The following is a 15867-nucleotide window of genomic DNA, read 5'->3' on the forward strand; positions in this document are numbered from 1 at the left end:
GGCCAATTAGAATAAGTAATTAATCATTAAATATAGTGTTATATCAATTAAGACAGTAATCAAATGATACTACCCTGGATACTCTTACATTGCACACACAAAAAAGTAATCAAATGCAAGAACGTTAAGAAACTGAGTGTAACCAAATCCAACACACGTAAGGATCAGTTTTAAAATTAGTTTAAATGTTTATGAAGAGTCCCGCAACAGTTTACTTCTTAATGAGATCAGGGGTAAACATGGATCTGAAAAGGTAGGGGACGAATGACGCTGTCCCTCATGCCTATCTTTGCCCATTACATTTTTAAGAAAGTAGCAGGACGCCATATATATTTTTGAAAGTGGGGGCACCATAAATATTTTTGGAAGTGAGGGACGCCATAAATATTTTTGGAAGTGGGGTAATGGCGTCCCACAACATTCCCCCTCACCCTGAATGAGATTATTGTTTTCTACAAAACAATACATCCAGGACTTGCTCTGCCATATATGCAACCTCCGGTACTTAGGCTTATTGGTTCGATCCCAGCTCACGCCAAGTAAGGTTTGTGGTGGACAAAGACCGTGTGCGTGGATTTTTTCGTCGTTTCCTTCCACTTCCTTCATTCCACCATTTCATTCATTTCTCATCATCACCGTCTCCTTTAGCCTAACCGGCATAATCGTGGGACGTAAAACTTAAAGATTTCATTTTTAGTTCTTTTTTACCATATGTGCAATACGTACATTTGTACAGGGTTGCAAGTTTCGGAGGCGACAAAATATGTCATAACTATATTATCGAAAATAAATATTTCTGGTTCAAACATACTTCATGATGGTTTTGTTATGTAAACTAGTCTTGTCTTTGTCACAAACAAATTTCTTATCATTGAAGATTGAAACAAGTTGTGTTTTTTTTTTTGTTTTTTTTTTTTGTTTTTTTTTTACAGCTGTAGAATGAAAATCAAGAAATAAAGGAGCTAGTTGCACTGGAATTGCAAAATGATATATTGAGATTCAAGGTCGATATTGAATTTTTATAAAAATGATTACCATATTTTCTCTATATAGCAAGTTGGTTTGCTATATCTTTCATTAACATAATAGATTATTATTTAAAGGAAAGAAAACAGACAGAATGAGATTGTATGTGTAGTGTTTCGGTCTTTCTGAGTGTGATTTAGCTTTCCCTCCCTCTTTTTGTTCATGATGAGATAACATAACTAAAATCGTGGTTTTTGAAATTTGTTCTTTCGGGAGAAAGAGGGAGAGCAAATGATGCTGTTACACTGGGCTTAGGGTCAGCCTGAATGCATCCACACACGCCTCTTGCGATTCGAGGATTTACTTTTCCTTGGGTAGCTTACCATTACTATTAGTTGCAAACATAGGAATAAACCACTTCGAAGGCCAGACAAACCGACCTCTATGCATTTATTTTTTTGCACAAACTTTGTCAACGATGCACTAGTTACTTATAAGGACCTAAATACCTTTGAAGGATTATTCACTTAACTGAAGCGGTAACACGAAACCAGTAGTATACCACTCATGCATTTTTAAGTCAAAACTTTGTCGCGTTGTAACTAAACTATCCTTTTTATGTGAGTATACGCATTACCCTCCACTTCACTAACCACCTCGTTTAAATAGAATATTCTCGGTCGCCAGTCAAGAAGGAAAACATTGATACTTCTCGACATACTATAATGAAAAGAAACAAAAAAAGACCTTGAAAGTTTCTGTACATACAACTCAATTCATTGAATGTGGTATTTAGTTACAGTCAAGTCTCGCGTTTGCAAAGAGAATCTGTACTCAAATGAATTCCTTTAGAAGAACGCTAGGAATATTCGTTTCAAACTTCCTTCATGCAAAACGAAAAACAACCGCAGCTCTTATTTTAATTTAAAAGATATGAATAAACATTGTATTTGAAAGTTACAAACTTACTAGAGATATATCATAACTACATACAAAACTACATTAACTTACTCATTGACATAAACTAACTAGTACTTCCGGTTGGTCTGGAAAGTTGGAATTTTTTGCATATTGTAGCTTTTCGAACTAACTCACAGCAAAAATTGCTAAAAGTGAATATTTATAATTTTTAGAAGGTCTAAATGGTAAAAAAATTTTAACGTAGGCCTTAACCTTAAACACTTCTAGAAGATAAAAAATTTAACGTACCCAAGTTGTAAGTGGCTACTCAGGGAAATGAAATATTTTAATTTAATGCCGTACGATTACCTATGCCCTTTAGGATAAGGAAAATGGACGATTAACACAAGCAAATGACGATGGGATAAGAATGTGGAACAAACGGAAGTACTCTGAGAATTCACGGACACGATGTTGTATTGGTGGGATAAGAATGTGGAACAAACTGAAGTACTCTGAGAACCCACGGACACGATGTTGTATTGGTGAGATAAGAATGTGGAACAAACGGAAGTACTCTGAGAACCCACGGACACGATGTTGTATTGGTGGGATAAGAATGTGGAACAAACGGAAGTACTCTGAGAACCCACGGACACGATGTTGTATTGGTGGGATAAGAATGTGGAACAAACGGAAGTACTCTGAGAACCCACGGACACGATGTTGTATTGGTGGGATAAGAATGTGGAACAAACGGAAGTACTCTGAGAACCCACGGACACGATGTTGTATTGGTGGGATAAGAATGTGGAACAAACGGAAGTACTCTGAGAACCCACGGACACGATGTTGTCGATCATAAATTTACTTGGCCAGATGTAATGATACTGTGCAGTTTATTTTTAAAAAAAGAAAAAAAACGAATTTTATTTTATCATTTTAAAATTTTGATTAGCAAGACACCTGCCATTCTGCTTCTCTGTGAGCTTTTATCTTGATAGAATAAATATTGCTGTTAACAATAATGTAAACTTACGAAATGAATTCAGAAGTATCTTCGCCATCCTGTTCCTTCTGAATCCAGTGATTAGACTATCACCAAGAGCAGCCTAGCGTATAGTCAATGTGAATCTGCCTAACGCTCCCTTCCGAAAAGACCTTTTGAGCACCTCTCTTGAAAACTTAAATAGACCCTTCTTTTCAATTTAACATCCTTCAGTTGTAAAACAGTACCTGTTTCTGTTTCTGTTTTTACTTTTGCTTTCTTTCCTTAACCTAAATCTATTTTGGAATTAAAAACTGTCCTGTTATTCTTAAATAAACTTTTTAGATACAGGATCTCAACAGGTAAACATGTGCTACATTTTGAAAGTTGTACCTAGATTTAAAAAATTCGTTTGTTTTTTTAATAAACTGCACAATATCATTACATTTCTTTCCTTTGGGAAAAATTAAAAATTACCAAGTACTAAAATGTATTGGTTAATTGAATTTTTTAATCTTTTTTTAAAAATAAACTGTACAATATCATTACACAGGAATCGAAGTACAGACCCGATGCACCAAAAATAAGCTTTCTACCACTGAGCACCGTACCGATAATAAGGGAGGTGGTAATGATGATAATGTATGAAATGGTGGAATGAAGGAAGCGGAAGAAAACGGGGGAACCCCCGAGAAGATTCACAAACACAATGCTGTGGGAGACCCGGGTTCGATTCCCGGCGGGAGCTCATGTGGTTCGGATTCCACGTTAATCAGTAGGTCCACGTCACATATATCCTCGCTGCTGAAAGGGGCGTTAAACTCAAAACCATCTCAACCAACAAACACAACGCTTGTCCGCCATAAATCCCATATGGTGAATGTTATCTTACTAGCACAAGAGATTCATCACATAAATAAAAATTATGCTGTACTTGTTTGTGATCGTACTATGATGAAATAACTGAACACTTTAAAATTATTTTCATTTCAACCATAATGCCAGAAACGATCTTTATAATGGCAATTCGACTATTATGCCTTTTCAAGTGGAGAGAAGAGATTTATACTTTCTGCCAAATGTAGTCTCTGAAGTTAGGGACATTATATTCGTTATGGTAAGTCCTTGTTAAAAATAAGTGAACATACGGTGTATGCTCCAGTGCTTTCAGAAACGGTGCTTTGAAAAGGGGGAGGGGCCAGTTTCTATATTTTCAGCTTTGTCTGTCTCATCATGATTGGAAATCGTTTGAACACTTTGAAGTGAATTCCCAAACAAAGCTTTCGCTCGAGGTAAAGCTTTTTATCATGTTACGTTCACTAAAATGAGTATCCTACGAGGGAGAGGCAATTAAAATTAATTAAAAACACTTAGTATCTCTGAAGCTTTTCAAGATATTCAGATATAACTTTAAAACCTCGTTATTAAATATAGGTTAATCTGTATCCAAGTATTTTAAGGAGATCCACTTCTAAGGGGACCAATTGTAAAATCTTTTAAATTCTTATTTGTTATTCATAGAATATAATGGCCAAAGTGAGAAAGGATTTAGAGTTTTAAAATGAAAATGAAACGAAATATTCAAGTTTAACATCCCACGTTATTCCTTTTAAGCTAAGGGAAACGATGATTAAGGCAAGTGAATAATGATGGAAGAATTGGTGGAATGGTAATGTAGGAGGTAACGGAAGAGCACGAGAAAACCCTCAGATATGATGTTGTCCACCGCAAACTTATTTGGTCAGAGATCGAACCAGGAACCCACGCAACCAGAGGCAAACGCTCTACCACTTTGCTCCCAAAATGTTTAAAAGAATTTTAAAAATGAATTTTTGAGCACAGTAAATGGTTCGATCTGGTGTTTTGTCTTTCTACTTTGATTGAGATGGGTATAATAAGGGGAAACGGGCTTTAAGAGTCTTCATCCCGGCGAAATTAAAATATCGCTAATTTTACAGTAATTATGTGATATCTTCAAATAGACAAAAGATAATTGAAATATGGAACAAGAGCACCCTAGACAATATTATTTTGTGTGAGGTACCGTTATCACAAATCACCTAGTGGCTTTCCGTTTTCAGTTGTTTAGAAACGCGAAAATAAATGCAGATTTTCAAAATGGCTCGAATTCGAAAGCAGATAAGTGAGTCCTGATAACGGTATCTCATGTAAAATAATATTGTCTAGGGCGCTCTTGTTCCACATTTCGATTATCTTTTATCTATTTGAAGATATCACATAATTACTGTAAAATTAGCGATATTTTAATTTCGCCGGGATGAAGACTCTTAAGTATAGCGCAAAGGATAAAGGCTGAAACCTTCAGATCCTTGTTTTTATTTACATATTTAGCAATTGGATAGAACTACTTTAAAAAAAAAAAAAGTCTGATTCAAATACGTATCGTAAGGGGGTTAATGAGTTTAAATGTACCTTTCGAATATTTTACACAAAAAAAGAAAAAAAACTATTCTTTGAATACGAATAATGGAGATTTCAGCTAGTAGAGGAACAAAAAAATTAGAGGAAAAGTGTAAAATATATACATATTTACTTTACACTGTTCGCAAGCTGTCTTCGGAAACTGTCTTGAATGGGGACTTCAAGAGACGTCCCGACGTGGTACAAGTTTGAATAACGCAAGTTGAATGAGAACCTTCACAAGCACGTTCACGTTAATTGAATTGAATAAAATGTTTACGAATCTGCAAAAACAGCGAACGCTTCAATGAGGAAAGGCGAGAACGGAATTTCTCTTGAAACGTAGACACACGCACACACACACACACAAACACACACACATACATACTCATACATTCACGAGTAGCTGAGAAAGGAAATAAAAGCAAACCGAACAGAAGTAAGAAGAACGAGGTGCAAAGAAGAAAAGATTTCTAAAAAGGAAAGAAGAAATTGGATACAAAATAAAAGACGTGATTTGGATTAAGAACTGTATGAAACAGATACGGAAAAAGAACCTAATGGGATTGTAACAAAAGAGAACCCAACTGGCTTTTTTTAGCGTTAAAACTTCTGAAGCTATGGGAATACTGTGTCCTAATACATATTCAGTTTCAATAGTACGCAATGTTTCGAGACTGATTTTCAAAAAGTTCTAAAGATTTCCAACTACGGAAAAGAGTTCGTTACTTACAAATGTTTTAAATTTAGTTACATATACCTAATGCAAGCATTCTATTACAATCGTTCAACATTTCGTGGTAGATAGACGTTGATACTGAAATAATTCAATAAGAATATTAGTAATATATACACATAAGTGTGTGTCACAGTTAGGAAAAGATAAGAAATAACATGCTAGTTAACAGTGTATTTGATACATGTACAGTATATTGCAATGATCCGTATACCCACATGTACTGCAACCATATTTTTCACCGTAAAAACGTGCTTTTGCAATTATAAGCGAACTGTGGCAGACGACAGAAGGAGAGTACACCTGCTGTAAGACACGAAGAGGATTCGGAAAACTACGAAGAAAGCCGACTACCCCTCCATGGGTCCTCCTTCCAAGAAGATGGCTATAAAAAGGAAGATGGAACAAAGAAATTATCAGTGTCAGTACAACGCCTACAACATCCTAATTCTAAGGCCGCCATAGCCTATGGAGTACAATCTTCTTGAAATTCTCCCGAGGCTGCTGTGAGCAACGCAGTATAATCGATCCCGTCTGAGACCGATCTCAACTAAGACAAACATCCTCTATTTCCCGAGGCCATATCGTGTGCCAAGAGGCTTCACTCTTATCATAGATTGGAAGCATTTTAAGAGACTTAGAAATTCACAAAAAAACTTCATAAGGCATTTTATAAGCGTTCAATTTTATATAGCATTTTATAACAAAAGGGTGACACGTTATATTCCAAAGTAGACTAGTTAAACTCTACTTACGGAACACTGCAATATATATATAAAAAAATATATATAATCTCTTGGAGCAAATATAATATGAACTATTATTGGCAAAGAACGACATAAGCTTCAGTGCCATAAATATTAGTTTTTATTTTTATTTTCTCAAGAACTGCTCATGAGAATTGACCCTCAAGCATGTTATCTTCTTATGTCTTGTATTTGGACGATATTTTCGTTAAACAGTTATTAAAATTTAATATTTAATGACAATTTTAAGCTATATTCATTAACTATAATACACAGACACATTATCACTTGCTAGTAACTCATAGTAAAACATTTCAGCACGAGTTTGACCTAAGTAAGTGGCTCCTCGTACAGCATCATTTTTTAGGTACATAAATTAATTGTTTTTTCTTTATTTCTCGAAAATTACGCATGGAATTTTGTACTCAACAATATCAGTTTATTCAGCGTAAATATAAGGTTCATCACTATAGAAGCAAAACTAGCCTATTGGACTCTTTCCCGTACCAACTCAATCTACTCTGAACTGTTATGGATCAGTTCACATAAAAAGATTCTGCTTTAATTTTATCTTCTTATCCTACTGTTGATTTAGTTGCACACTCGATCAGTTGTAGAGTGCTCAATCTAGTACTGTCTTAGACCATGTGGATGTATTGAGTTGATTTCAATGTAGCGTCCCTTTCAGCAGCGAGACTATAAAAGACGTGGACCTACAGGTTAACGTGAAATACGAACCACATGAGCTCCCGCCGGGAATCGAACCCTGGTCTCCCACGCCAAAGGTGTGTACGCTAACCACTTAACCGCGAAGGAGCTCAGCATATGGATTTGTGATGGACATTGTGTCCCTGCGTATCTTCGAAGCTTTTTAAGTTTTGTCCCACATTTTCATTCTACTATTTACTAAGATCAAGCAAGTGGAATTTATAATATTGTAATGTTAATGCGTCCTACGTACTGGCGTATTTATTTCGAAAATGTACTGCAGAAGGAAGTGGGAAGTTAATTGGTACGTATCATTATATGACAATAGTAAGGCTTTTCTTTACAATTTAGTTGAAAGTTAGAAAATGTGACATACCATTATGTTCGTCCGAGCCGTTTATATTGAAAGTTTGCATGAATACAATTCTCAGTTCATTATTCAAAGAAACAGTGCAAAATAAAATCATTTGAAAGATATGTATGCTCTAATTTTAAGTGGTTGTTTATGTACGTCCTTTGGCAGAAACGGGGTTGTATGACGGAGAGCACAGTTTCAAGTGGATTTTGCGCACTAAACACCGTTTAATGTTGTCCCAACGCACAATACCCAATAGACTACGAAGCATCTCCATGCCGTAAGCGTCGGTGGACCACCGATGGGCAACTAGCGACATCTCGCCAAATATTGGCGGCCCCGCAGCGACGAACCGTGGTGGCCTCTCTTCCGTTTTGATAATTATACCACCAGTGGCAGAGACGCAACAAAACGCCAATGAACCACAAAATTACTCCCCCAAAATATGTTAAATCGCCTATATATGTGATTTGTTTACATTAAGGTCAGTCTAAAAACACTAAAAAAGTACCAAAAAGTACCGCGGAGGGAGCTCGAACCACCAACCTTATGATTACTGGGTAAGTGTTCTTCCGACTTCGCCACGGCGGCGATAAAGCAGACGTCGCCTGTAAAGGGATAAATCGTTGAGATCTTTTAAATTTGGTCTATCAGAGTGCTCTTTTAATCGTATATATGAGACGATAACTGTTTGGGATAAGATAAAATGCGTTCGCCATGTAATCTTATAACAAAATGACGCGTGTCTATTTACTTTATTTCATAGTTCTCCCATCCTCACTTTCTAATGATCGACGACAGTTGCCATCTAAATTCATACAATTATCACACTCAAGATTTTTCACTTCATGACGTTGAGGCAGAGGTTATTCTTGACCCTCGGAGCTCACTTTAGGAACAATTCGCCAGGAAAAAACAATGTTTAATAATAACCGCATGTACATGACTGGCGATAGTTCTTGTTGGTCCCTTCGCGATTCTCCGCGACGAATCGAAGAAGTGCGGACCAAAACGAAGTCCTCGCTGCTATGCGGTGGTAACTTCAACAACCCTACTCGAGATATCTGTTTCGACTCGATGAAACTCTGCCGCCAGTGGGACACTAGCGGCAATCCTTCGACTCGTCGCTACACTGGCGATCGACGTTTACCTGTAAGTGGGCCACTAGGTGTTGGCGACGTTTACGGCATGAGCACACTTCCTTATTGATAAAGGTAACTTGTAACATTGTTATGTTTGAGCTCTTTACATCAAAACAAGATTATAAATACACCATATGGAACAGGTCTATAACTGAAATTATAATCCGTTTACTCTCATTTCCGTGAGCTCCCTCGTGACCTAGCGGTTTGCGTACACGCCTTTGGTGTGAAAGACCTGGGTTCAGGTCCTTGAGCTTGTGTGGTTCACATTCAACGTTAAGTTGTAGGTCCATGTCTCATGTAGCCTTGCTACTGGAAGGGACGTTAAACACAACATCGAATTAAATCTCTAATATCTGTAAGCAGATTGTCTCGAATTAGAATCACTTCAGTAGTGGCATGTCGCTATGATAGTTGCAATGTAGTTGTACCATTTAAATCATTTATAAAACGTAAAATAATGAGTAATATTTACTTTCTAATATTCAGTAATTATTATTGTCAGCATAAATGAAGTGTGTACGTAACATTAATTAACGCATAAAGAGTATCCCATACAAAGAATAACTTTTGAAATGCTGCTATTTCTGTGCTAGTAGGTTGGCAGCACTGGAACGTTACACGATTTTCAACTGTTATCTTTGTGGTTACTAGTCACGGAGCTCAGAATAGCGGACGATCGTCATTTGTTTTTTTGTACAGGTAAGAATGGTGCCCTTGACGACTGAACAGCGTGTTTTCATTAGTGAAAACTTATTTTCATTAGTGAAAACTTATTACAAATATAGTAAGCGCTCCATTCCTGTCCGTACAGAAAACAAATAACTATCGTCCGCTATTCTGAGCTCCGTGACTAGTAACAAGGATCTTATAAAATAGAGGATCTGCCCTTACAACAAAATCTCCAAGCCATACGTCACACACCCCTACTCTGCCCACTCCGCCCAATAGGATCGCAATGTTTTGAGCCAACAATCATGGCGGAAACAAAAATAGCCAATCAGACGATGGCAGAAACGAGAGTAGCCAATCAAACGTGCCGATGCTCGAATGTCTATTTTGCTTCATCGATTTAATAGGATGAAGATACATATGAGCAGATCCTCTATTTATAACATCCTTGACTAGTAACCACAAAGATAACAGTTGAAAATCGTGTAACGTTCAGTGCCGCCAACTTACTAGAATAGAAATGACGGACATTGCACAAAAATGCGTTCTACATTACAAAATATTAGAATTAATTAAAATTTTGAGAATCTCGTTTAGGTAAGTTTTATCCGTACCTGTGTTTGAAGGTGTGGTATAGATTTTGATTCACAGTAAGAATAAAAATTTTCCGGTGCTACATCACCATTATCAAACAAATATAAATGACCTGAATTAAGAATAGTGTTTTTTTATGTTACGACAAATGCAACGCGTCAATGGAGGGTAATGCTGTGTCCCAAGGATGGCCAAATGGTGGTGAGCGGACAGGATCCACAAAAATAAATTATTTGTGTCTTTCTTTAACTTCAATCGTAACAGGAACAGTGTACGTGACCCATACACTGAGAAAAAAAATGTAGGTGGCGTACTTAAAAAGACAGGTTACATGCGTAATTCCTGCAGTTTTTGGACTTAACGTACAGCAGACGTATAACTGAAAACGCATGTTTTATAATACTTTCTGTATAAGTGTTCCATCTATACATACTTTCTGTATGAAACAATATAGGCTGTCAAGATCTCACATACACATGGACGTATATGACATACAGCTGAGGAATGTAACATAAGTATATGCATGTGATATACGGAAAACTGTTAGATGTCAGACATCCTGCAACGGCATGATGTAACATTTAAGGGCAATGCGTATGTAGCATATGGATGATGTATGCTCCATACTGATTTCTGTCGTAAGCAAGAGGATTCAGTATATTTGTACAATATACCGCCGTCCGGAGAATTGATTTTTCTCTGTGTATAACACGCCTGAATCAAGACTTAACTTTCGTAGGTATGAAAATTGTAATCTATTCTATTTATACCTTACAACTACCAATTTTATTCTGCAAGATAAAATTACCAGTACCGATCCGATTTTTAGAAAAAATCAGATATCATAGAATTACTTTCCAGTGTTCGTAACTTAGGAAAAATTGGTCTAGACATAACAAACAAGAAACAGGCTGCACTAAAAACAGAAAAAACGAGAAAATGTATGACTAGCATACATTTAGCATACTGTCCCGCAAGGGGAATGGAAAATGGCTCCAGTTGTGTTTCTCTTTACCCACAATGCATTGTAAGTTCTTTCTCACTGCCCTACTTCATCATAATTTGAAGCATCAAGTACGCAAATGTACACTACTTTTAACGCGCAAAGTGAGGAGACTTTATTTTTCTATTCCTCCTCGTGCAATTCATCCAGATCTGGAAAAGTATGGACAAAACAAACATCGAGAATTTTAGAAAGATTTGACTTCTTTGTCCACAAAATATTTATTTCAATGAAAAAAGTTGTGGAACCAAAAGAAGGTGAAAGGATGAGAAATATGTTAGTACCCATTTATAAATGTAAAGGTGATGTGCAGTCTATGCAAATTACAGGGAAATTTAATTAATGTTTCATACCATGGAAAAGAATAGCTGAAGATGACGGGATACTCCGCTTGCTAAGGAGCAGTTTGATTTCATGCTAGAAAGAGAAACAACTGACGTGCTCATTGCGTTGAGGCACTTGATGAAACGTTATAGGGAAATACAAGCAGAGTTGCATCTCGTTTTCATAGACTTGGAAACGGCGTACGACAGTGTGTGCAGGCAAGAACTATGCCGATGCATGAGAGAGAAGAGGTTTCTGAAAAATACGTACGGCTTGTAAAGGACATATAGGAGGGAACAGAGACCGAGGTGAAGTCTGGGTATGACAGAAAATCTCTTTACGGAAGCTGGTCTGCATCAGGGATCAGCTCTCAGCCCATATTTGTTAAATTTGGTAATGGATGTGTTGGCGAGGAAGATAAAATTAGGACACCATAGAGTATACTGTTTGCGGGTGATGTTACATGAGAAACATACAAAGATATGACAGAGAAGAAACTGAAAGAATGGAAAATGATGTCAGAAAAAAGAGGCATGACGATAAGTAGAACAAAAACAGAATATATGGTATTCAACAAAGTAGATGAGATTTTACTACAGGTACAAGGACAGAGGCTATTACACTGTGCAACAGATTTAAAGTGCTTTTCTGTCTTTCAAATGAAATGATGTTATTTTAACTAAATGACAGTTGCTGAAGTCATTGGTGGAAACCAAAATGTTCCATCACGTCACATTTTTGTTGGGCAGACCACAACACATTATAGGAAATGTACATATTTGTGTATATTTACTACCTAATGAAGGCTGGAAAAGCGTATTATACTAACATTAAATTTTGTTGACTTACCCTTTAAAATATTTTCTTTGATCGCTTACGCTTGTAGACATCTGGATACTCTCTGACGATAGACCAGCAATATTCAGCAAAATACTTTCAATCCATTTTGTACTGTAACGCTTTTCAAATGTGACATGTTCTGATGAAACCGTTCTCCATGTTCATCACTTACTACGCCGAAGTTTTGAGGGAAAATGTCAAGATGTGAATGCAAAAAGTGTAATTTTAAGGATATGTTGCATCCCATGAGTTGAAAACTCCGTATCATGTCACTAATAATAGCTTCATAATTTTCAGCTTTTACATTTCTAAGAAAACTCGAACATACTGGTTTAAATGACAGTCAATCTAATTTCTCAATTTCAGAGAGTTAAGTTTCAAAGTCTACATCATGCATGACTGTTTTAATCTGTGTACCAACAAATACTCATCCTTAATTTCAGGGATTTCTCCTTAAGCAATACCTTCTCTATCTAGTGCTTTAACAAAAATCATCATCAACCCAAGTTGATATGTAATGGTAGCAAAAATACATCTTGAAGGTTCACAATTGGTTTATGAGATATGTTCCTGGTGCCAGGAATGAAGTCTTGCCTTTTAATATATATATATATATATATATATATATATATATATATATATATATATATATATATATATATATATATATATATAACATTGATTCATAACGGTGTAATGGGTAAAGTGTATTAGTATACCACAATAATGGAACGGGTAGTATAGTGCGATTATAGTTATGGTGTATTTCCTGTTACATGGAGACCATTACCCAAATGATCCATGACATTTTATTTAGATGTGACAGATAATAGAATAGAAGAGATTGAATAAAAATAATGTAATTAATTAATATTCAGAATAAAAGAAACAATTACATATAAGTCAAATGCACAAATATATTACGGTACTAAAAGAAAGAAACATACAATAACTACAAAAGCATGTAAATTGCTAATAGATTATTTTGACTTGTCATACTATACTATACATTAGTTATGCTTTCTTTTTGAGTTTATACTTAATGTCCTGACGGCAATACAATCAAACCAGGCCCGTATCCAAGGGGTCTAGGGGGCCGCCCCCCTAAATTTTTGCTGGCCCTCCCTAAATATTTTCACGGTAGGCTTGCAAATGATCTATAATTTGGTGATGAACTATAATATGGTTGGATCGGGCCCCCCTAACTTCAGCCACCCCTTCTACATTTTGGGCTGGCTACTGGCCGGAATCGAACCAAAAATTACTCAAATGCAGAAGTTTTAGGCATCACAAATCTGAAATATTCAAATTATTCTCTCTAGTATCAAAGGTTAGTTATAAGTGGTCTTTGACGGTAAGGTCGCAGACAGGATCTCTGCAGAGCCCGGAAGCAGGCTAAGCGGAGTGGACTTAGGTGCCCAAAGCTCCGAAGCAAGCAGTAGGTAGGTTAGTTGACCAACAGAGCCCCGAAACAGGCTAAGCGGCTGAAGTTAGGATTCCCAGTCAGAGCCCCGAAGCAGGCTAAGTCAGGAGGAAGGATAGGCGTAGTCCCGAAGCAGACTAGAGGCCCTGGGGTTTGGTTACTCCTAAAATCCCGAAGCATACTAGAGGAGGGTCACCAGAAAACTGGTACTGAATTGCCTTTGTCCATCTAATTTATAGGGCTCCTTGGGTGGCGGTGGCGCTGCTGCTCCGATGTCGTCTTCTGCTCCGTGGGAGGGGCTAGAAGCCGTCGTCTGCAAGTTATTGTAGGTCCCTCTGATGTGAAGTCCTTTTGCCGAACCACGTGGTGTTGTTTGTAAATACTGACATGTGAATTGTTTGTTTACAACATCACACGGGACATTAAAATAGTAATGAGCTACTACCTGAAGTGAAGATAAAGAATGAGGAGAAATATGAGAAAATAGTGCTCCTTATTATAACATAGAAAAAGACTCGTATGTGATAGGAGAAAATTGGGAGATGAGGAGAACCCCTCTTTGAACAGCGTAATTATTCCTTCTGTAAAGAAGAAAAACTGTCGCTTGGATGATTTTTAAATGATAGTAAATTTTAAGGTATACTACATATGCAACAATTTTTATCTTAATCACATTTTTACCCTTCTCGCTGGTCTACTGGGTAGCACGCGCGCCTTCGGTGCATGGGATCTCGGGTTCGATTCCCGGTACGAGAACGTTGAACGACTGGCTGGTTAGGATTCCACCTTAAACGGTAGGATCACGTCTCATATAGCCTCGCTGCTGAAAGAGTACGCTAAATCTCAATTACCAAACCAATCGTTAATCATATTTCATTACCACCTGTAAAAATACGCTATTTCACAGTACAAAATTTCAAACTTTTCAATTTTTCACAAAATTGGTATGCGATACGTAAAACGTAATACACATTCGAGTTTCTCATGCAAAAATACGTAAGAAAAATATATTTTCATATAAAGGACAGATTTCGTGTTGCACAGTGTTATCTCGAAATTTAAGTAACTTCGATTGTACCTCAACCAGGATAAGGAAATAATAAAATTGAAGCCTTTGAGTTTTACGTTCCACGAATATGCTGGCTAGTGTAAAGGAAACGGTGACAACGAGAAATGAATGAAATGTTGGAATGAAGAAAAATGGGAGAAAGCGGGAGAACCCCAAGGAAACCCACGCACATGGTGTTTGTCGATTTGGATAAGGGACTACATACGGAAACCCAACGCAGAATACAATTTGACTGGTTAAACTGGAGGAAAACGAGCATGCTGCTGTGTGATAAGAAAGTAAGTTGAAGGTTAATAGGCCGTATATATAAAACGGTCACAAGACCAGCCATCCAACAAAGAATACATCTAACTTATTAAAATGGAGACAAATGACCATGCTGCTGTGTGATAAGAAAGTAAGTTGAAGGTTAATAGGCCGTGTATGTAAAACGGTCACAAGACCAGCCATCCAACACGGAATACAACCTGACTGGTTAAACTGGTGAAAAACGAGCATGGTGCTGTGTGACAAGAAAGTAAGTTGAAGGTTAAAAGGCCGTGTATATAAAACGGTCACAAGACCAGCCATCCAACACAGAATACAATCTGACTGGTTAGACTGGAGAAAAGCGAACATGGTGCTCTGTGACAAGAAAGTAAGTTGAAGGTTAAAAGGCCGTGTACATAAAACGGTCACAAGACAGCCATAATATACTGTAGTTAATACTATATACTTGAATAATATTGCCTAAAACTGCAAAGCTGTCGAGGACCTCTCGTAATGCGAAAAGATTCTGATAACTTCTAGATGAACTGGATAAGCTTGTATATGTGCATTATTTTTATTCATATTAGTTTCAGTTTTTGTATATAGTTTAGTGAATTCTTTGTGATTCTTTTAGTGATTTTTCTGGTGACTTTTAGTGAGTTGTGTTTGCATTGGCTGGCAACAGTGCCTTCAGTGTTCTATTCAAGTTGTGTCTGTGCATTCGACAATGT

General features: G+C 36.9%; 1 long non-coding RNA gene across 1 annotated transcript in view; it reads right to left on the bottom strand.

Annotated features, from left to right (window-relative positions):
* The window catches only part of LOC145665909 (uncharacterized), a 473463-nt gene that overhangs the window by 348369 nt on the left and 109227 nt on the right, over positions 1–15867 (bottom strand). The window lies entirely within an intron of this gene.

The sequence above is a fragment of the Thermobia domestica genome, chromosome 1, assembly GCF_964235325.1.
Source record: "Thermobia domestica chromosome 1, izTheDome1.hap1.1, whole genome shotgun sequence".
Lineage (NCBI taxonomy): Eukaryota > Metazoa > Arthropoda > Insecta > Zygentoma > Lepismatidae > Thermobia > Thermobia domestica.